Below are 16,721 nucleotides of genomic sequence, written 5' to 3' on the forward strand. Positions count from 1 at the left end.
CAATTATGGGCAGGTGTTGACGGCGGGTCACCGGGCCCGGGCTTGGGAGCCGGGGAAAATTGTTCTGCCGGTGAAGGTGGATGGGACGTCTGCCTGGGCCTTAGTGGACTCCGGGTGTAGCCAGACGGTTATTCGGGAGGGGCTGATCAAGCCCACCGGCCCTGCCGGGGCCCCCATCCAGCTACAGTGCATCCATGGGGATGTGAAGCCTTACCCCACTGTCTGGGTACAGCTGGAGGCGGCCCAACACCGGGTGCGGTGTCTAGTGGGGGTGGCTCCTAAGTTGGCTTACCCTGTGGTTTTAGGGCGTGACTGGCCAGGCTTCACAAGCCTCTTGAGGGAAGGGGCTACGCCGCCAGGGAGGAGAACGGGGAAACGGGCTAGACGACCGGGATTTCTAGGCCAGCCAACGGCAGAGGACCCCCTAGAGGGACCCTCGGGGAGCTCCGGGAGAGGGGTAAGGAGCCAGGTCCCTACCGAAGCGCCGACAACAGAGGGCCCGGGCTGGCTAGAGGTGGACACCGACTTCCTCGAGGAGCAACGAGGGGATGCCACTCTCAGCCGGGCTTGGGAACAGGCGACTAGCCCACCAGGGGAGGACGACCCGCCCCACCGCCAGCCACAAGGGCCCCGATTTGAGATCCAGCGGGACTTACTCTATCGGGTGGTACCCGAACCACAGACAAAAGAAGAACTACGCCAGCTATTAGTCCCGCGGCGGTTCCGGCGGGACTTGCTCCGTCTGGCACATTCGGTGCCGTGGGCCGGACACCTAGGCAGGGAGAAGACGTTGCAAAGGGTGGCTCAGAGGTTCTTTTGGCCGGGCATCCACGCAGAGGTACGAGACTATTGCGCCTCCTGCCCAGAATGCCAGAGAGCCGGCCCAAAAGGTGTACCAAGGGCCCCCCTCGTACCCTTGCCCGTGGTGGGGACGCCTTTTGACCGGATAGGCCTAGATCTCGTGGGACCCCTGGAAAAGAGCGGCACAGGTTATAAGTACATCATGGTGGTGGTCGATTATGCCACCCGCTATCCCGAAGCGGTGCCATTGAGGTCCACCACGGCACCAGTCATTGCTAACGAACTATTACAAATCTTCGCTCGGGTAGGTATCCCGAGGGAGATATTAACGGATCAAGGAACGAACGTGACCTCTAGGTTGATGGCAGAGCTGTGCAGGCTGCTGAACATCCGGGCACTAAAGACCTCCGTCTACCACCCCCAGACGGATGGCTTGGTCGAGCGGTTCAACGGCACTTTGAAGGCCATGCTGAGAAAGTTTGTAGAGGACGACCCACGACACTGGGATAAACTACTCCCCGCACTCCTCTTCGCGGTGCGAGAGGTACCCCAGGCGTCTACGGGGTTCTCCCCTTTTGAACTCCTCTACGGGAGGAAGCCTAGGGGTATCCTCGATCTCCTAAGGGAAACCTGGGAAGAGCAGGAGACCCGTGTTAGGGGATCGGTGCAGTATATCCTCCATCTGCGGGAACGTCTCCGGGAGCTAGGGGCCTTGGCCCGCGAAAATCTGGTGAGAGCTCAGCAGACTCAGGAGGCTCAGTATAACAAGGGGGCCAAGGTGCGAACTTTCGGGCCGGGGGATCGGGTCCTCTTGCTACTTCCTTCCTCGGAGTCCAAGCTGCTAGCCAAGTGGCAGGGCCCCTTTGAGGTGGTCAGGCGGATTGGGCCGGTCGATTATGAGGTGCGGTTGTCCGGACGAAGGAGGGATACCCAGGTCTACCATGTGAACCTCCTTAAGGCCTGGAGGGACCGAGAGGGCCTGCTGATAGCCCCATACCCGCCAGAACCGGAATTGGGGCCGCTGGTGGGGGAGCCCGAGGCAGCCGGGACGGCGGACATAGGCCACGAGCTTACCCCAACCCAGCGGGACCAGGTAGAACGACTGGTGGCGGCGTTCCCCGTGGTTTTGTCGACGCGACCCGGGCGAACCACGTTAGCAAACCACCACATCGCTACCATTCCAGGACATAAAGTGCGGGACACACACCGCCCGCTCCCCAGGAAGATGTGGGAGACAGTGAAGGAGGAGCTCGGGCTGATGCTAGCCTTAGGGGTGGTGGAGGAGTCGCGGAGTGAATGGCGGAGTCCCATAGTATTGGTCCCCAAGCCAGACGGAACAGTCAGGTTTTGCATCGACTTCCGCAAGGTAAATGCAATTTCACGGTTTGATGCCTATCCCATGCCCCGGGTGGACGAGCTGCTAGAGCGGCTAGGAAAAGCCGAGTTCCTCTCCACCCTGGACTTGACGAAGGGATATTGGCAGATCCCGTTGACACCGGCCTCACGAGAAAAGACAGCATTTCCAACACCGTTCGGACTCTACCAGTTTACGATGATGCCGTTCGGATTGCACGGGGCCGCGGCAACCTTCCAGCGACTCATGAACCAGGTGCTGAACGCTCACAACGAATACGCCGCGGCGTACATCGATGACATTGTCGTCTACAGTAGCACTTGGGAGGAACATCTACAACACCTGACTGAAGTTCTACAGGCATTAGGCGAAGCCGGCCTCACCGCGAACCCGGCGAAATGTCACCTGGGCCAGAAGGAGGTGACTTACCTGGGCTACACGGTTGGGCGGGGTCAGATCCGTCCCCTCGTAGATAAGGTGGAGGCATTGAGGACGTACCCCACGCCCACAACCAAGCGGCAAGTCCGACAGTTCTTGGGGCTGGCCGGGTACTATCGGCGGTTTGTGCCTAACTTCGCCACACTCGCGGCTCCACTAACGGAATTGACACGCAGTTCACAACCCCAGAAAGTACGTTGGACGGAGGGTTGCGAAAAGGCCTTTCGCGCCCTGAGGGAACAATTAACCCGGGAACCGGTACTAGTCCAACCGGATTTTTCAAAACCCTTTATCCTACAGACAGATGCCTCGGGGGTGGGACTGGGGGCCGTACTGTCACAGGAGGTAGGGGAAGAAGAACACCCGGTCTTGTACCTCAGCCGCAAGCTGTTCCCCCGCGAAACCCGGTACTCCACCATAGAACGCGAGGCCTTGGCAGTAAAGTGGGCGGTTGAGGCACTACGGTACTACCTATTGGGGAACCCCTTTTTCTTAGTGACTGATCACGCGCCCCTCCGATGGATCAATAATATGAAGAAGACAAATAACCGGATCATGCGGTGGTACCTGTCCCTCCAACCCTACGCCTTCCGCGTGTCACATCGGCCGGGCAAGGCCCATGGGAACGCGGACTTCTTCTCCCGCATCGGGGAGGAGGAAGGGGAGGCGGGAGTCCAGGGTCAGCCGGTCTCGACGGCTGTCTTAAGGGGGAGGGTGTGTGACGGGGCAGGACAGCCCCGCACTGGTACAGCAGGGGTTAACCCTTCTTTACTAGCAGAGGAGGCCACGCCCAGGAAGTTCTGCTGGGCATGCTCCAACTGGCAGACCAGTACAAAAGCCTGCAGGTCTGCTCAGTCTGGGCTGGCCACCGGGGGAGAAGGACACAGACCGTCAGCTCCTGCAGAGGGAGAGCCCAGGAGCTCAGACCGGGGCGCCAGCCGAGCAGGGCCGACCCGGAGCCCCGGGGAGGGACGCCGGCAGTGACAGACCTACGGGGGAGCCGCTCCCACAACGCAAGCGTCCGGCTAGACAGGGTAGGAAGTGACCCAGGGGCATTGTAGTGACTGACAGCCTTAAAGCTGCAGTACCGCTCGGCGTGTTGCGGGCGGATCCCCGCCGAGCGGGCGGCAAGGAGAACTTGCCACAAACAGGGCCCTGGGTCGGGGCTCGGTGGAGAGGGAGGGCCCGAGTCCCCCTACCCCACCTCGTGCTACCCCACCCTGCAGGGGGTGTTTATGGACTCAGGCCGCTAGGCCGCGCTACCCCACCCCGAAGGGGGTGTGTGGAGACTCCGGCCGCTAGGCCGTGCTACCTCACCCCGAAGGGGGGGTTTATGGACTCCGGCCGCTAGGCCGCGCTACCCCGCCCCGAAGGGGGCGCTTGTGGACTCCGGCCGTTAGGCCGCGCTACCCCACCCCGAGGGGGCGTGTATGGACTCCGGCCGCTAGGCCGCGCTACCCCGCCCCGAGGGGGCGTGTATGGACTCCGGCCGCTAGGCCGCGCTACCCCGCCCCGAGGGGGCGTGTATGGACTCCGGCCGCTAGGCCGCGCTACCCCGCCCCGAGGGGGCGTGTATGGACTCCGGCCGCTAGGCCGCGCTACCCCGCCCCGAAGAGGGCGCTTGCGGACTCCGGCCGCTAGGCCGCGCTACCCCGCCCCGAAGAGGGTGCTTGCGGACTCCGGCCGCTAGGCCGCGCTACCCCGCCCGAAGAGGGTGCTTGTGGGCTCCGTCCGCTAGGCCGCGCTACCCCACCCCGCAGGGGGTGTTTATGGACTCCGGCCGCTAGGCCGTAATACGCCGGCTACCAGGGGCAGACCAAAGGACAAGCGAGTGGTGCAGCGCTAGGCCCCCAGCCCGCCCCTGCCACAAGGGGGCGCTGGGGCACCAGGCCCATCACAGTCCCATATTCAGCTTTCTTGTTGATGAAGAAAGCTAATGTTGTGCCAATGTTTAAAAAGGGTAAACAGGATGATCTGAGTACTTATAGGCCTGTCAGCCTGACATCACTCCCGGGCATGATTAATAAGCATTAAAGGAGAGCAATGTAATTAATATAAATCATCATGGGTTTATGGAAAATAGATCCTGGCAAACTAACCTGATATCTTTTTTGGATCAGACTTGGTTGAGAAAGGCAATAGTGTTGACATACTTGGAACCACATGACATTTTGATTAAAACATGGAACACATTAAATGGATTAAAAACTGACTAACTGATAAGTCTCAAAATGTAACTGTAAACAGGGAAATGTCATCAGATGGGTCTGTTTCCAGTAGGGTCCCACAGAGACTGGTTCTTGGACCTATGATACATTATATTTATATCAATTACCTTGAAGAAAACATGATAAAGTTTGCAGATAACACACAAATCGAGGAGGTGGGGTGGTAAATAATGAAGAGGATTCAGAGCTATCTGGAGCACTTGGAACACTGGGCGCAAGCAAACAATGTGTCTTTATACAACCAAACGCAGAGTTATACAATCAAAGAACAAGGAATGTAGGCCACACCTACAGAATGGGAGACTGTATCCTGAGAAGCAGTGACTCTGAAAAAGATTTGGGGTCATGGTGGATAACGAGCTGAACATGAGCTTCCAGTGCGATGCTATGGCCAAGAGAAATAATGCTATCCTGGGATGCATAAACAAGGGAACTCGAATAGGAGTAGAGAGGTTATTTTACCTCTGTATTTGGCACTGGTGAGACCACTGCTGGAATACGGTGTCCAGTTCTGGTGCCCACAATTCAAGAAAGTTGTCGATAAATCGGAGAGGGTTCAAAAGACAGCCACGAGAATGATTAAAGGATTAGAAAACATGCCTTGTAGTGACTGAGCTCTTTGAGTCTATTTATCTTAAAGAGAAAATTAAGGGGTGACTTGATTATCATCTGTAAGTACCTACAGGGGAAACTAATATTTAATAACAGGTTGTTCAATCTAGCCGAGAAAGGTATAACACAATCCAAATTCAGACTGGAACTATGGTGTAAATTTTTAATGGTGAGTGTAATTAACCATGGGAACAATTTTCCAAGGGTTGTGGTGGATTCTACATTGCTCACAATTTTAAAATCAAGGAATTATTTTGTTGAATTTCTACAGCCTATGTTATACAGGAAGTCAAACTAGACGATTATAATGGTCCTTTCTGACCTGAGAATTTATGAATATACCACACACAGTGAATTGTCAGGCATAGGGGGATACGACACTGCTACAATTCTCTCCAAAGCCTTTTGGTCTGGAGACGGACCTTCATCACGAATCACTGAGACTCTCAAACACAGCTCACTAGTTCCAAGTCTCAGCTGCAGTATTGTCAGATATTTCTTTCATATGTAAAACACAATGTATTGTCAACATGGATAAATCCAGTTTACCTGTGATGTCAAGAGTAGGCAACTCTGTTCATTTAAGGGAAGTAAAGGCACATTAGGTCAAATTCATCCCTGATGCAATTCTACTGAATTGAAGTCAGCTTTACTGAAGTCAGTGTTTGGGTGTGTTACACATAGAGCAAGTTCTTCTATTCTCATGCATGTGTAAAGTTGTTGGGCATCCTGGTAAGAGGTATAGCTCTCCCTTCTCTCCTTTTAGGAAGAGGAAGGTGCTAAGGCATCCAGGTCCTTGTACAGAAGCAGAACCAGGCTGAAAGGCCTTTTCATTTCTGCTAACTCCACTGTGATCTCCCATAGGATTTACTTTTGCCACTGAAATGCCACATGGGATTCCACTTTACTTTGGCACAGTATTAGTGATGCTTCATGACATGTGGCAAAGCTCATATTTTTCCTCTCTGGAAACGAGGTATGGATGAGGTATTGTTTGAGGGGGATTTGAGAAGTTAAGGTGCCTGTCTTACTAGTGGTGGATTATTTTAAATTGTATTGCTGCACTTAGAACATATTTAAGGTTATGTCAATGGTGCCTAGGTTCAATTTTTCAGCATTTCTAGCCATCTAAATAAATAAATGTTTAATTGTCTTGTCTACTTCCTGAGTTCCAAGAAATTTAGTTTTGCACCCAGTTGTTTGAACACTTATACATAGTCAGAACAGATCGTATATCGTGGATGTTGTTAGCATATGTTATAAAGTAGGTACCTGGCACAAATTGTCCCTTATTATTCTATGCATATCTTTCAACCTCCGTGCATGTCAGTGAGTGACACGAGCCATTGAAATGTGTGACAAATGACCGAAATGTGGAGCACCCTGGTTTTACTGCACATCACACCATAATTAACAGATAAGAGTTTTTCACTATAAAACCTGTTTTTAGGAAAGTTTTCTCCCAGTAAATCACATTGCAAAACTGGTTTATTTAATTCTCACCATTAAAAAAATCACCCTTAAAAAACAGGTTTTATAGATAAAAAATATTAATCTGTCAGTTATGGCATGATGTGCAACCAAACAGCCCCTTCACTCTCCCTTGCTTCCCCTCATCCTGGTTTTATTGTCTCCCTCCAGATTTCCGCTCACAAACAGAGGTTCAGGAGTAGCTCCCCATGCTGCTGGTTGCTCTGCAGCTCTTCTGCTTCGAGTGCAAGGTGCTGATGAGCCTCACCTCTGCTATGGAGGCAGATGACAGCAGAAAGCAGCTTTGGGTAGCTGAGAGCAGCTTTCAGGCCAGGAGTGCTGTGTGGGGCTGAACTGAGGTAGTAGCACACCTAGTCTCTTCCTGTGGCTGGCTCCTCTCTCCTAGGCAGGAAGGCAGATGGCTATGGTGGGTGCTGTGGCTCGCCGCTAAGGCCTTGCGAGCTTGCACTCAGAATGCAGATAATGGTGGCATGATGGGAGGGTGTGTTCACAGCACTCCCCCTTTAGGCTAGTGCCAGTGGGGGCCTGGTCTTGTGCACTCCCCTCCCTACTCCCAATTCACTGCCAGCTGACCCCGAAGCAACACCTGTGGGGAATTCAGGCAGGTCAAAGTGGGGATGCTGTGCAGAGAGCCAGAAGTGGCTCTCATCTGTTATGTACTGAGAAATGCGGCACTGTTAAGAAGTAGGATTTTATAATGGAAATATTAGAAGTGTTTATATTCTGGGTGTCCTAATCTTTGTGATATCTGTAACTCCACTTTCAAGCTGGTGTTACTGCACTAAATGAATGGAGCGACACTGCTGTACATGGGGAATAATGCAGTGCAGAATCAAGCCTGAAATCTTTATACTTAACCCCACAAGTTTGCCCATGGAAAAACTTGCAATCTGAGCACAAACAGCATTTGTTTTGCATTCACCCATCATGTGACTGGGCACCAAATGCAAACAAGTGTTATCACAACCGTATGGACCACTCTTGAAAATGTGACCACTCTGTCACAGAAACCACACCCAAGGATCCATACTGCCATGCAATTTAAAACAAAAACATCTACATCATCAGTATTTTTCAAACATCATGACACCGAGTCCATTTTACATTACTATCTAAGTCAGGCACTTATGGTATGTCTGCTTCTATGTAGTAGAAATGGTACCTGACATACATAAAAAGCCAGCCCACACCAACATCTGTAACATCTCTTACATTCCTCTGTGATACACACACTGTTCGGATAGGGTTTGAGCCTACCTCATACAGGGCAAGATTTACTGACAACCCTCCCCTGGCCTCCTGCACTCCCCTCCCACACAGGTCTGGGCACCTGTTTCCACCTCCTCCCCTACAACCTTCCCCTGGCCCCCTCGGGCTAGGAACCCACTGTCCACCTGCCCCACTCCCCTGTGCAACTCTTCCCCTGGAGCTACTCAGCTCAACCACAACAGGATCTGGGCAACATCCGCACTCCATACCCTGCCCTGCCTGGTCCCCAGTAATTCCCAGACCCCCTCACCTTTCCGGATGAACACCTTGCTGTTGAAGTGGTGGCTGCAGTGCGAGTCCAGTGTGGCAGTAGCCGAGAAGAGACCGTGAGTTGCCTGAGCAGCTGGGGAGGGAGCAAAAGTGCTTCCTTGCCTAGCTAGGGACATCTTCCCACTCCTTGAGTCCCATCTGCCTACGCAGACTGTGGTGTAACTACACTGGTGCCTAAGATAGAGCAGCCTTTGCTGGTTAGGCCCCCATAACTGTGTGGGCCCTGGCACAAACTGCACACTAGCACCATTGTAGCGACGTCACTGAATATCTGGTTTCAACTCTGCAAAGAAGCTGTTCTTTAGGGGATTTCAACTGCTTCTCAGAATAAAACCTGGCTCCACCTACCTGATCTCATTTAATGGGCAAAGTGATAATCCATATGTAAAAAACAACAGGCCTAATTCTATTCTCACTTATAGCAGAGTAACCCTGATTAACTCTACTGACAGGCTTAATTCGCCTCTTACACCAGTGTAACACCATTGATTTCACTGGAGTTCTTACTGTTTGCACCCATGTAAGAGGAAAATCAGACCTAATATACAGTATCTTTGCTTTATTTGGTCCAGATCCTCACTTGGTGTGAATCAGCACTGGTATTGAAATCAATACAGCTACACTACATAAGAGCTTGATATTATTTTATTATGACAATTTACATTAGCTGATTTAGCCATTCATATGCAAGTTAGTCCCACTTCCCCCGCAAAAAAGGGCTGAAAGAACGACAAGCCAAAAGAAACTGAGAAAATACCCGCCACTCCAAAAGCCAGCTGCCACCACCAAAAAAGAGGCTTTAACCAACCATCTTAAGCATTTCAATAATTTCACATAAAATTAGCCTAAGCAAATACCACAAAGCCCACAGAAAACTCCCTAAAACAAACAAAATTCCAGTCTTAATATCAACATAAGTTATTCCTAAGTAATTAAAATGTTCCCATTTCTTGTTTTTCTGAGCTGACGAGCCATAAAACTGGCTGCTTCAGTGATTACTGAAATATGGCCTATTATATTTTTGTCTGATACATAACGATTCAGAAACAGGGTGGAGGTGATTACATCATCTGTAGTTGGCCACAAACATATCCCCTGTCTTGAACACACAGAGAGGAATTGGGGAGCCAGCAACATAACTTGACTGGAATCCACAAGTATGAAAAACTGCCAAATCGTAAAGTAGTAAAAGAGCTCATTTTCTGTGTGCTCGGAAATATACACTGGTGCAACAGAACCTTACCAATAGAGAACTCCTTAGAACAGCTAGACAACACGTTTTCTTTGCAATGAATGATAAACAATCCATTTAAAGTGAAAACGAACACAAATATGCACACGCTCACCTGAAAATGGTTAAATATTTTGATGTGGCAAGATTGATAATGGCTCCTTTTTGTTTAATATTTTTAGGTCATGTGGGGTATTAAATCAAGCTGTATTGTACAGTAAGTTGGCTCTGTTCCTGTAACACTCTTGTCATGTGTATGTCATTAAAACTTGTCAAATAAAAATAAAGCCTAATGTTGAAGAACCTTTTAAGCATGTGTTTCATTTAACCATTGCTCTGTGAATGCCTTTCAGTTTACATCAAAGTTCTGCTCTGACCTGCTGAGGTGAATAGTGATGAACAGAAAGTATTCTAACTTTCCTACTCGTGTTGAGGACAACACATTCCAGAGAGGAGATTTATTGAAATACATAGGGTAACAATGGCACCAGTCTATGAAAAAGATGATCAAAATAGTCTAGCTTTGCGCTTATTTTGCTGGAGAGATGGTGACCCAGCCATACGATAAGCCTGTCTGAACCCTCTTAAATAGACTCATAGACTCTAAGGTCAGAAGGGACCATTATGATCATCTAGTCTGACCTCCTGCACAATGCAGGCCACAGAATCCCACCCATCCACCTCTATAACAAACTCCTAGCCTATGTCTGAGTTATCGAAGTCCCCAAATTGCGGTTTGAAGACCTCAAGCTGCAGAGAATCCTCCAGAAAGTGACCCGTGCCCCATGCTGCAGAGGAAGGCGAAAAACCTCCAGGGCCTCTGCCAATCTGCCCTAGAGGAAAATTCCTTCCCGACCCCAAATATGGCGATCAGTTAAACCCTGAGCATGTGGGCAAGACTCACCAGCCAGCACCCAGGATAGAATTCTCTGTAGTAATTCAGATCCCAACCCATCTAACATCCCATCACAGACCTCTGGGCATACTTACCTGCTGATAATCAAAGATCAATTGCCAAATTAATTGCCAAAATTAGGCTATCCCATCATACCATCCCCTCCATAAATTTATCAAGCTTAGTCTTAAAGCCAGATATGTCTTTTGCCCCCACTACTCCCCTTGGAAGGCTGTTCCAGAACTTCACTCCTCTAATGGTTAGAAACCTTCATCTAATTTCAAGTCTAAACTTCCTAGTGTCCAGTTTATATCCATTTGTTCTTGTGTCCACATTGTTACTAAGCTTAAATAATTCCTCTCCCTCCCTAATATTAATCCCTCTGATATATTTATAAAGAGCAATCATATAACCACTGTCAGAATTAAGAGGGTGGTTTTTAAGGGCTCTGTTTTGGTTTGCCCACAAACCCTGTGCATGGGACACTGTCATAGAAGCAGACTGGGAACCAGATTTTGTCTTTGAATTACAATCTACTTCCTAGTTCACAGCCTGCTCCTGGGGGAAAATAATCTGTGCCAGCCCTATACCTGGCACTGATTACTTCCCCTGCTGCAACTGTGCTGGCAAAGCATTAAGGGAGATGGATCCAAAACTTCTTCCCTTCCCTTATCTGCCCACTCCCAACCCTTCTGCATGGGAGGAGCAGTAGTGACACTGCAGACTGTTTACTGCCCCCGACACTGCTACCCTTGATGTTGACTTAACGATTGCTGAAACACTGAATGATGACAACAGACAGTGGCGACTGGCTTCAGGGGAAAAAGACAAGGATTATAACTAATGAAAATTGTTATATCCTTGGGGGCAGCCGGTTTAGGAAGAAATCACTTGAGGCCAGACAACAGACAGCTAACAAAACCACCATTTTATTTACAGACTCAGAGAACTCACTCAGCCGGCTGAAACTGGCTGAGCTAACCCATAATAATCTAACTCAGTTGCCATAGCAACAAAAACCATGACAACCAAATACACAACATATTCCTCCCCCCCTAATAAGAACATCCCCTAAATAAAAGACACACTAGACTAGAGAAGGAGGGTAGACTGCCTCCATTCCTGGCTAAACCCTGGGGATTATTTTGCCCCATAACCGTGGGTTCGCCCTAGCTAAAGATCCAGCCGATGAGGAGGCCTTCTGTCTCTAGGTGGATTACGGCGAACTTCTGGTGTTATTGCACCCGAAAGCACTAGGGGCTCAGGGTCCGCAGCACGAACGGGTGAGGAGGTGGTATCAGCTTGTGCTGGGCAAAGGGGTATCTCAGCCGCCAGCAGTAATGGAGGAGAACAGTCAGGAACAGGTGACTCGTGATTCGGAGCCTCACCAGAAGAGGTGAAGTCAGACCCCTCAACTGCAGATGGGTCCTGAGGACTGGCATGACCTGGCAACAGCTGATCTACATGTCGCCGTCAGGTAAGATTCTCTGCAGTCCGGACTGTGTAGGAAACAGGTCCTGTTTGAGTGATGACTGTGGCCGGGACCCATTTAGCTCTGGAAGTATAATTCCGAGCCAAAACTGGCTGTCCCGGGCTAAAGGTTCGGTCTTTTGCTCTGGGTGCCCGTCTGATGACTTGATATTGCTGCTGATGTTGCACAATTTGTCGGGGTTCAGAAGGTTTCAGCAGATCAAAGCAAGTGCGCAGCTGTCGTCCCATCATTAGAAAGGCCGGAGATGCGTGGGTCGGTTCTTGTGACACTTTTTGCACCCTAGGGGATGCACTGATGTATTGCACCTCCCTTGTAGCCAGTTCCATGGAGACAGCAATATCAACAGCCTTCTGTAAGGTAAGCTGAGCCTCTGTCAGTAGGCGCTTCCGTATAGCTTCACTGTAGAGGCCACACACTAACCTGTCACGCAGGGCATCATTTAACATTTCTTTAAATTCACAGTGTTCTGCTAGCTTTTTTAAAATGGCTACAAATTGTACAACTGTTTCATCTTCCTTTTTGGTCTCTTTTGTGGAACCTATATCTTTCAGCAATTACCAGTGGTTTTGGGGAAAAATGAGACCCCAGGATTTCCACAATGTCACTGTAAGATTTAGTCACTGGCTTAACAGGATGTAGTAAGCTGCGTAGCAGGGAGCAGGTTTTAGCCCCTACAACACTTAAGAATATTGGCACCTTCTTCGCTTCTGTAATGTCATTTGCAATAAAAAAAAGCTCAAAACGCTCAGTATACACATGCCATTGCTCTATATTCTCATCAAAAGGTTCCAGTGGCCTGGTCAGAGTAGCCATGATTTTAGTTTCACTTTCACAGTCAGTGCAAACAAGCAGCTTTTTTGTTTGTTTGTTCTTTACCTTGACTTCTACTTCCTTCTGTTACTGGAGCAGCACAGGAATCCCATCCTCATCGCCACTTGTTATATCCTTGGGGGCAGCCGGTTTAGGAAGAAATCACTTGAGGCCAGACAGCAGACAGCTAACAAAACCACCATTTTATTTACAGACTCAGAGAACTCACTCAGCCGGCTGAAGCTGGCTGAGCTAACCCATAATAATCTAACTCAGTTGCCATAGCAACAAAAACCATGACAACCAAATACACAACAAAAATCATGTGGGTTGTTTAGCTATGTACAAGCATACATCTCAGGTTTATATTTGTTATTATATTACATTTTTTTTCCTTTTAGGGGGGATGTTGTGAGGCGGCCTGGCTCCCAGCTGCCCCAGAGAGGGACGAGCCCCCCCGGATGCCAAAGTGGGCGGAGCCACTGGAGCCTGTGCCCGCCCCCCAGAGGTCAAAGCGCAGGATAGGAAGTACAAAAGCCCAAACCCAGGGATCAGAAGGTCCCTGGCCGCCGGAGAAGCCAGACACTGGTGGCCTAGCTCCCGCAGGGGAGACTCCTGCAGCCTGTGACCGACCCGAGGACTTGGCCATACCAGTCAAGGCCGGATGCCGACCAGACCCCGGAGAAGCTGTTAAGCCTACCTGTGAGAAGCAACCCAGAGGAGCTGCCAGGCCTACCGCTTGCCGAGTACCCTGAGGAGCCCATGGTGCTTGATTCCGTGGAGGACACCGACCAGACGCAGGTACGACTAGAGGGGGAAGTAGCCTGGGGGCAGCCGACCCTAGTCTGGCTGTGACACACCCAGAGCCAATGTCAGTGTGTTGTGGCCAGGATCCCCTCTGACACAGCAGCAGGCCATCTGCCGCTTTCAGGGCCCTGGGCTGGGACGCAGAGGAGTGGGCGAGCCTGCGTCCTCCCTGCCACTCCACTCAGGGGGGGCAGTCTCCCCCTCGCCCCAGACGCTCAGGACCAGGAGCCTGGGTTTTGTTCCTGAACTATTTGCTCAGTCCCTGCGTGAGGGCCTGAGCTCCAGACTGTTCGTTTGCTGCCCCGCCCTGACCCAGGGTCGGGGCTTGTCACTGAACTATTTGCTCAGCCCCTGCCTGAGGGCTTGAGCCCTTGACTGTTTCCTCCCCGACCAGGCTAATTCCCCGACGCACCAGACCTAATAGTGAGGCGGCCGGGCTCCCAGCCGCCCCGGAGAGGGGCGAACCCCAACCGAACCTTTCTACAGGGGAGGATAAGGGGAAGCAGTAACAGATGGCAATGGAGAAAAGGTTACACATACACTTTTCTCAATAATAGAGGTGCTAGCTATGACATCCTTACTAGACTCTAATCTGGGAAATGACAGTCTACCTGACTGGTACCTAAGTCTCCCAGTTCCAATGGACAAAAAGTGGGGTCTAAAGCTAGGTTCCCAATTTCAGACTTGGACATCTAAATGAGTGGCATAAAAACTTAAATGAGAGCTGCTAAGTGCTGATCACTTCTTTAGGTGGCTAACTATGGATTTAAGCATCTAACTATATAGACACCCAGGTTAGAAAATATAGCCAGAATTTTTTACTTTTTGCCAAACCTACTAAATAGTGTTTCTCTATGCTTTTTAAACAGTTGCCATCTTTCTTCCCACATGCTACACTTTAGCTGTGTGTGAAGTTAGTCCTAAAGATTTTAATTTTAATTTGTGAAACATTTGTGGCTCCTATTGGATAAAAGATGCTAAATGTAAATTATTAATATAGAACATAGAGAAGCCATACTGGATCAGACCAATGGTCCATCTAGCCCGGTATCCTGCCTGCTGATGGTGGCCAATGCCAGGTACTTCAGAGGAAATGAACAGAACAAGTAATCATCAAGTGATCCATCCCCTGTCACTCATTTCCAGCTTCTGGCAAACAGAGACTAGGGACACTTCAGAGCATGGTTTTGCATCCCTGCCCATCCTGGCTAATAGCCATTGATGGACCTATCCTTCATGAACGTATCTAGTTCTTTTTTTAATCCTGTTATAGTCTTGACCATAGGCGCCAACTTTCCCCGGCGCCAGTTGGTGCTCGCGCCCACCCGCTCCTGGACCTGCCCCAACTCCACCCTTTCCCCGCCCCTGCCCCATCCCCATCCCAACCCCTTCCCCAAAGTTCCCGCCCCCTCCCTGTCCCTATTGGACCCTTCCCCAAATCCCCGCCCTGGCCTCTTCCTGAGCACGCCACGTTCCCCCTCCTCCCCCCTAGTGCTTGCTGCACGAAACAGCTGTTTCGCAGAGCAAGTGCTGGGAGCTAGGGGGGAAAAGCAGGCACACGGCGTGCTCAGGGAAGGAGGTGGAGGTGGAGCGGAGGCAAGCTGGGGCAGGGGGGCGGTGCACCCACCAATTTTTCCCCATGGGTGCTCCAGCCCCAGAGCACCCATGGAGTCGACGCCTACGGTCTTGACCTTCATAACATCCTCTGGCAGAGTTCCACAGGTTGACTGGATATAAATCCAAAGTATCAGAAATACCTGTTTCATAAAACCAGATGATATGAATAGAGGAGGAAAAAGGAAGGGGCTATCCTTTATTAATAAAAGCAAAATGGAAATCTTTATGTATATGTAGTTTGCATGGCATGTAGCAATAGGGCAAATAAAATGCCTCACAAATTCTCAAAGAATCCATTGCATGGAGGCAACAGCTCCTTAAAGCACATGCATTACTTTTCCTCCATTTTGCATAATATGCTGGAAGTCAGGGATACAGCTCTGTTGTCATTTATAGAAGCTTCCAGGTAGCCACTGTTTTGGCTAATTCTCCTGCATGTGGTTTGTTTTCAGTTGTATGGATTGAATTTTGATAAGTATGATCATACTTTTCATGCCTGTGGTTCACATACAAATGACTGTGTTCTGTCAGCGCTGTCTGTGAAAAACACAGTTCACATTCTAACGTGTGTTCAAACTCTCCAATTAGCTCTCCACTGATGTATGCCAAAAAACTTCCCTCTCGTGCTTCCACTCAGATTCTCCATTCTTTTAGTAAAAGCAAATGTCCTGAAGAGGGATTATCAAGGACCTGAACAAAGAGGCCAAAGACTGAATGGGTCTCAAGATTGAACTACTTTGTCATCTTTGGAGATGGGTTTAATCATATTATCCATCTGCTGGCTTTTGTCATTCTGGTACTTATCACAAGGACTAAAACCTCTCAAATAGGAGTGCAGGCAAAGTGTATGCTTGGGAAACAGAGTGGGGAGACTATTTGGAGGACTGGTATCCACACTACGGCTTCCCATATAGGGTTGAACCCCAAGCTAAGGAGTTTTTTCAGTTTACTCTGGATTGTTAAATTATGTTACTTTCTTGCTATAAATTTATTGTAACCCTCAAGGCAAAGATCTGGCTGATAGCAACTTCTTTTTTCTGCACTCGACAAGGTTACTGATGGCCATTCCAGAGCTGATGCTTAAAAATGACAGTACAGAACAGTGGGTTGGGCACAAAGCCAAGGATGAAGAGCATGAAAGCTGGGGACAAAGGATGCTCAATGGAAGGGATGTGGCTATGGGACAAGCCTCTAGAGGAGATCAAGCAAATCCAGTGTCCAAACTTTAGAAAAAGCTGAAAAACATTGCTCTTTTAAAAGGCCTTTCCATGATAAAATTGACACTTACAAAACTGACACCCTTTTTACTGAAAGAAACCCAGGCAACCAAAATCCCTCAACCACCTCCCAAAACTCCCTGAAACCACTCAACCTAAAAAAATAAAAGTACATTAATACAATTTTTA

At 49.7% G+C, this 16,721-nt stretch overlaps 1 protein-coding gene across 1 annotated transcript in view; it reads left to right on the plus strand.

Moving 5' to 3' along the window:
* Positions 1-13,251: 13,251 nt before the first annotated feature.
* The window catches only part of ARHGAP20 (Rho GTPase activating protein 20), a 232,599-nt gene continuing 229,129 nt past the window's right edge, over positions 13,252-16,721 (plus strand). The window contains exon 1 of the mRNA XM_045018115.1: positions 13,252-13,692. The gene's annotated coding sequence lies outside the window, so the exon portion shown is untranslated. The remainder of the gene's footprint in view (positions 13,693-16,721) is intronic.

Source organism: Mauremys mutica, chromosome 1 (assembly GCF_020497125.1).
Source record: "Mauremys mutica isolate MM-2020 ecotype Southern chromosome 1, ASM2049712v1, whole genome shotgun sequence".
Lineage (NCBI taxonomy): Eukaryota > Metazoa > Chordata > Testudines > Geoemydidae > Mauremys > Mauremys mutica.